The sequence below is a fragment of the Peromyscus californicus genome, unplaced genomic scaffold (assembly GCF_007827085.1).
Source record: "Peromyscus californicus insignis strain IS unplaced genomic scaffold, ASM782708v3 Scaffold_4__1_contigs__length_199733344, whole genome shotgun sequence".
NCBI classification, from domain to species: Eukaryota; Metazoa; Chordata; class Mammalia; order Rodentia; family Cricetidae; genus Peromyscus; species Peromyscus californicus.
This window is the reverse complement of record NW_026294562.1, coordinates 113,469,383-113,475,355: the sequence shown is the minus strand read 5'-3', so window position 1 is coordinate 113,475,355 and position 5,973 is coordinate 113,469,383.

Sequence of the window (5,973 nt, the reverse complement as noted above, 5' to 3'; positions counted from 1 at the left end):
ACAGAAATATACTCACAAAGCTAGTACATGGTAAATGGGCTCACATGTATGTCTTTCTGGATCACATAGTTTCCAATCTATTGTTTTCCTACTCCAGTGGACATGAAAAAAAAATATGTTGTATCTATAAGATACAAAAGGCTTGGCAAGCCATTTATTATTAACAAAAAATCCCAAGCAAAGGTTGAAGTAAACCCAATAGAGGATGTGGCCTTCAAGGTGGTAAAGGAGCCAGATGGAAGTGTGAAAATCTTTACCAGGAGCCATCCTGAGCCAGCAAGATCACCTGAGCTGTAGTCAAAACTAATTCAGTAATCAGTGTTTGAGAAACTATATGAAGGTTCAAGTTCAAATGCAAAACAAGACTCCTTCTGAGATGAGATCAGAAACAAGTTGGGAAAAGAAGTGTAAAGTTAACAGCTTCACTTTCAGAGGGTCAGCAGCCATCGAATGTCCACTGGTTTAGGGGGAGATCAGCATTTTAAAGCTCATGTTTTCATGGAAAATGAGAAAAGAGAAGATGCTTTTTCTCAGGCTCAATCATGTGAAGCATCATCAAGAGGTTTGTTCCTCAGCCCTGTACTCATTGCAACTCATTAAAGATAGACAGGAGGAAGGTCATGTCAGGACAACACCATGGCCCATCGTTCCAGAGAGTCCCACAGCTAGAATTAACATTTGATGCTCAATTTACTATAAAATTTGAAAGCAACTCTATGGTCATTTTTACTTGTTTTTTCCAATGCTTAGCCATGTTCCTATGGTGTTGCTGATGATGCAAATCCCAGTGGACACCATGGCCTTAGTAACACTCCTGGACTGGATTGAACCTAATGCAACTATTTACAAAGTTGAAGTTAGAGACACTTGAGAGACAAGGGATTGTGACTTCCAAGAGCCTTAATTGACACACAGCCCTTGGATTCCAGACAAGAAAAGCCTACAGGGAGGTTTTTGCTCTGTAGGGGGAATGGAGAAATGTCTGGGACCTGCTCCAAGCCTAGGGGAACTTGGATAGATCCAGAAGATGATGAAAGTTCATTCCTTTCCATCTCCTGCCCAAGCCCCAAGACAGCATGGACTTTAGGAGCCAAGCAAGGGTCAGCAAAGCAAGGGCTTGTCCCCCTGACAGAGTCAAGCAGGAGGGGCTACTTTTATTGGGTAGATTTTCTGAATTCAGGATGACATTCCCTTCTCTTTACTTGTACTTTTGTGAGGGAAAGGGTCTGTTCTGATGGACCCAAATCACGTGAAGGAGAAAGAAAAGAAATACCAAGTATCATGGGATACATCCATAATTAGAACACCCTAGGAGACTCCCCTAAATATGTGGAATGTTTTCCCTCACACTCACTGAAAACTTGTGACTTTGTTCTTTGTGTATTCTTCGTTGTTATCCTGAGAAAGTAGAGCAATACAAATGATTGTTGTTGCTCCAATTTATAATGAAAATAGTGACAGAAAATAGTGACCAAGAAACACAACAATGAAACTGACAATACAGAAAACTCTAAAGGCCAAAGTGTGGTGTGGTGGGTAATAACCAATCGAAGAATCATGCAATGCTATCCAAGCATTAAACTGCCTAGGAAATCGGGTGTGCGGAAACTTCTGCTTGCAAGTACTCAAGGCTGGGTATCCATCCTGTGGCACAGCGTTTGCCCAGCATGTACAATGGTCAGGCTTGATCCTCAGCACCAGAAAATTGAAGTTTTTTAAAAGAAGAAATAACCAGAAGCAACATCAAAACTGTTGTTAAAAGCCACACTCAGGAAAAACTAACAAATGAAATATTTAAAAATTTACCTTTAAAACACAGTATCTGAAAAATTGACTTTAACAACTATAAAAACTAAAAGGGGGAAATGGAAGAAAAATTGATCAGTAAGGCTTGACAAAAATGAAATGATAGTAAGTAAGACACTTTCATGTCTAAGTGAACTATACATGATGCACAAGAGTTAGCCCAGCTTAGTATCAGTAAAACAGAAGTCAATTAGAGGCAGTTTTTAATCGAGAACGGTACTGGATTAAAAATTGGTCAACAAATTAAGGCAGATTCATATAGAACCCTATAAAAGAAAAAGTGCTTTTTTGATGGATATTTACTCAATAGGGTGTAATTATGTTTTTCTGTACTTATCCTACAAAATATGAATAGTAAATATGCTCAAAACCAAAGGGCTAGATCAAAACATCCATGTAATATCAGAAAGAGGCAATACTATAAAAGCAGAATGCTCTGGCCTCAACTTCAGGGACTAAATCCTGTCAGAGACACATGACTTTGACATCAGTAAATGTAGTAGTCTCCTCATATGTGAAATGACCATGTTAATTCTACAATATTTTCCTTCTGTGTTTAGATTGTGCAAGCCAACCCTGAGAAGCCTTGTACACACCTCTCTCCTGAGACCTTCATTACTGTAAGTGTTCATACCTTCTATCACATAACCTCAGACTCCCACCAGGACCTCTGGAACTATGTGTGAATACCTGATCCAAAGAAGGCTATGTTTAGATTGACAATCAATCTGTCAAAAATTATCCCCAAAAAGATATTTTGAGGTTACTGGCTAGACCTAAACAGGGAATTTTCAACTCTGATGTCCAATACAGTGGAGAGAGAATGTAATTGGCATAAGCAGAGACTGGCAATGCGAGAACAGTAGGAAAAGAAAACATTAGGCATGTTAGTCAATAGCCATGATAAGTGAAAACCAAAGAATCAAGAAGATAGTGCATCTGGAATATAACAGAAAAGGGTGGTAAAAGAAACAATGGATTAGTCAGGATTCTCCAGAGAAAGAGCGCCAACTAAGATATGTAAATATGTAAGAGCTGACATGTTACAAGAACTGCTCACGTGATTGAGAAGACTGAGAAGTCCCAGGATATGTCATCTTCATTGGAGAATGAAGAAAGTCGGTGGTACAACTCAGTTCATGTCAGAAGGCTTAAGAACCTAGAGCTCCAAAGAAGAAAATGGGCTTCCCAGCCCAAGCAGAAAGAGGGAAATCACTCTCTGCCCTCGTGTTCTACGTGGGCAGAACTTCAGGAGTCTATATCCTGCCCGCATACATTGGCAAAGCTGGAGCTTCCTCACTCAGTCTGAAGAACTCAGTGCCCACGTCATCGAGAGGTGTACTCACAGCACGTCCAGAAGTAAGGGTTCTCAGCTCTCTGAGTATTTCTTGAAAACCTCTGTGGAGACATAAAGTTAACTGTCACAGTCATGAGCACAGAAGACTTCAAATTATTCCTGGAGCCAGAACTATGGATAGACTTGTGCTAAGTGGTCCTTAAACACATAAAAATACATTTCTCTTCTCTCGTAAAAGGAAAGTTTAAAACTGAGATTTTATGTCTCACCTATCTTACTGTCAAACATTCAAAAGTTCAATATGAAATCTTTTATTTATTGGAAATGGAATAACAGACTAGAACAAGCTCTGGGTATGGGGAATTTGGCAATATCTAACAAAATAATACTTATAATAGACCTAGGGATATGACTTATAGAGAAACTGAAGTACACACTGACAAAAATATAACAATTTGTCTGTATGCATAGGGATATAAATGTGTCTGTGTGATTTGAAATAAAATAAATTATAACTGAAAATTAAATGTGCGCTAATAAAGGGACCAACTGAACAACTGGCACACCACCCTAACTATGTACAGGTTACTAAAGGACAAGGGATGGTCTCTATGCTGGCTGTGAAATGGTTTCTAAGATTTAATATTAAGTAAAAACAAAAGCTGAGGCAAAGAAGAGTGTGCACAGCCCACTATTGCTTACTGTGGCAGGTGGGAGAGGTCCTGAGCGTGAGAGAGCTGGCCCTGCCCCTCACCAGCTGCAGCACTCTGGAGAGTGGTCTCTACACCTCGCCTGGATGATACAGTAGAGCTGGCCCTGGTGGTGTTAGGTGTGAACGATCTGACCCTGAGGACAGGAGAGCAGTGGAACTGGTCCTTCCTCTTGCTGCTTACTACACAGGGTGAACTAGCCAGGGTGGTGCTAGACAGCTCACCCTGGTGTTGAGGATGAGGGAGAGCTGAAGGGTTGACCAACCCAGCAACCACCAAGAACCAGAACCAGGGCTGTGAGTTAGCCCATCCCATCATCCATTCCATCTGTGATCTGTTGGAGCACATGAAAAGGCTGACCCTGCAGATCAAAAGTTGCAGCGTCTCCATGATTCAAGACAACAACAGGATATCCAAGAGGATCTCCAGTGAGAGCCCAGTATCCATGGTATAGCAAAAACCAGAGGCCTTGAACCAGAACAATGACTTATTGCAATGAATATTTGCAAGTAATGATATACAGACTAAAGGTATACTACATGACTCACTGCATCACACTACAGTTTGCATGAGATTTTTCTTCCTTCCTTCCTTCCTTCCTTCCTTCCTTCCTTCCTTCCTTTCTTTCTTTCTTTCTTTCTTTCTTTCTTTCTTTCTTTCTTTCTTTTTTTTCTCATTTCTTTTAAATTTTGTTTTATCCTGGGGGCAGGATGGTTGCAAGGGTAGAGGGCTGATGGGAAGGGATGGAGAAATGATTGGAATCGAGATGCATGATGTGAAATCCACAAAGAATCAATAAAAAAGTTAAATTGGAAAAAAGTCTAAAAAAAAAAATCTGTGAGCACCAAGTTAGAAAATACCATGCCATTACCCTCAGAGAAAATAGGGGGCCATTTTTCTGTTGTTTAAGAACTTAGTGTGGTATTCTATCCAGGCAGCATCTGGAAATCCACACATCAAATACACCAAAAGGCATCACCAAGAGAGAAACCGGGTGCTATAACTTCCTGATGAGAATAAACACTATCTATGAAATAACTATTTTAAAAAGACAAATCTGAATCATATCAAGGTTTAGATCTAACTGCTTAATAAGGCAATGGAGGGGACAGAAGACCATGTTTCCTGACACTGTGGGAATGCAGTAAAAAAATTCATTTGTTTTCTCAGGATAAACAGCTCAACCTCTTCAATAAACATTTTTCTTTTCATTTTTTTATTTATTATTATTGCGTGAGTGCATATGACTGATGTATGTGTATGGGAGAGTGCAGGTACACATGTGTGGGACTCGGTTCTATCCTTTCCTTCCCCCCTGGTATCAGTACACTAAACCCAGGTTGTCAAGTCTGAGCATCAAGTACTTTTTACCAGCTGAGCCATTTTGATGGTCCCAATAAATATATTTAAAGAAAGAAAGGAAACTCATAAATTAAAAAGACACTCAAGAGATACAACCACCAATCAGTGCAATATCTGAACCTTCTTTATATGCTCACTCAATCAAACATGTGTGTGTGTTCACATGCTTATATGAACATGTGTGCTGAGAGAGAATGACAGAGGAATTTGAAACCCAACTGGATATTTTAAATTTCCCAAGATTCATTGCAGTTGTATAGTAAGAAGAATGACATGGTCAGCTGTGAATTAATCTAGGATTCTCAGATGGTGATAAGTACCAGGACTCCATAGTTCTGGTATTTCTAAGTTTGACATGAGCTTGTCACCCTTCAGACTAAATTTTTAATTTAAATTCCAGTTAAATAGGAAACTGGATTGTAGTTGACTTTTCCTTTTGGCTGCTAACCAGATCTCAAATAAAGACACAGAGACTTATTATTAATTATGAATGCTCGGCCTTAGCTTAGGCTTATCTCACTAGCTCTTTTAACTTAACTTAACCTGTTTTTATTAAAAAGCTCAGGGCTTCTTACCTTTATTTCATTCTGTATGTCCTACTTTCCTGCTTCCTCCATGTCTGGCTGGCTGGCCCCTGGTGTCCCCTTTTTCTTTCTTCTCCCAGCCTAAATTCGTCCTACTTACTCTTCCCACCTGGAAGTCCTGCCTATACCTCCTCCTCACTATTGGCCATACAACTTTTTATTAGACCAATCAGGTGCCTTTGGCAGGCAAGGTAAAACAACAACACATCTTTAC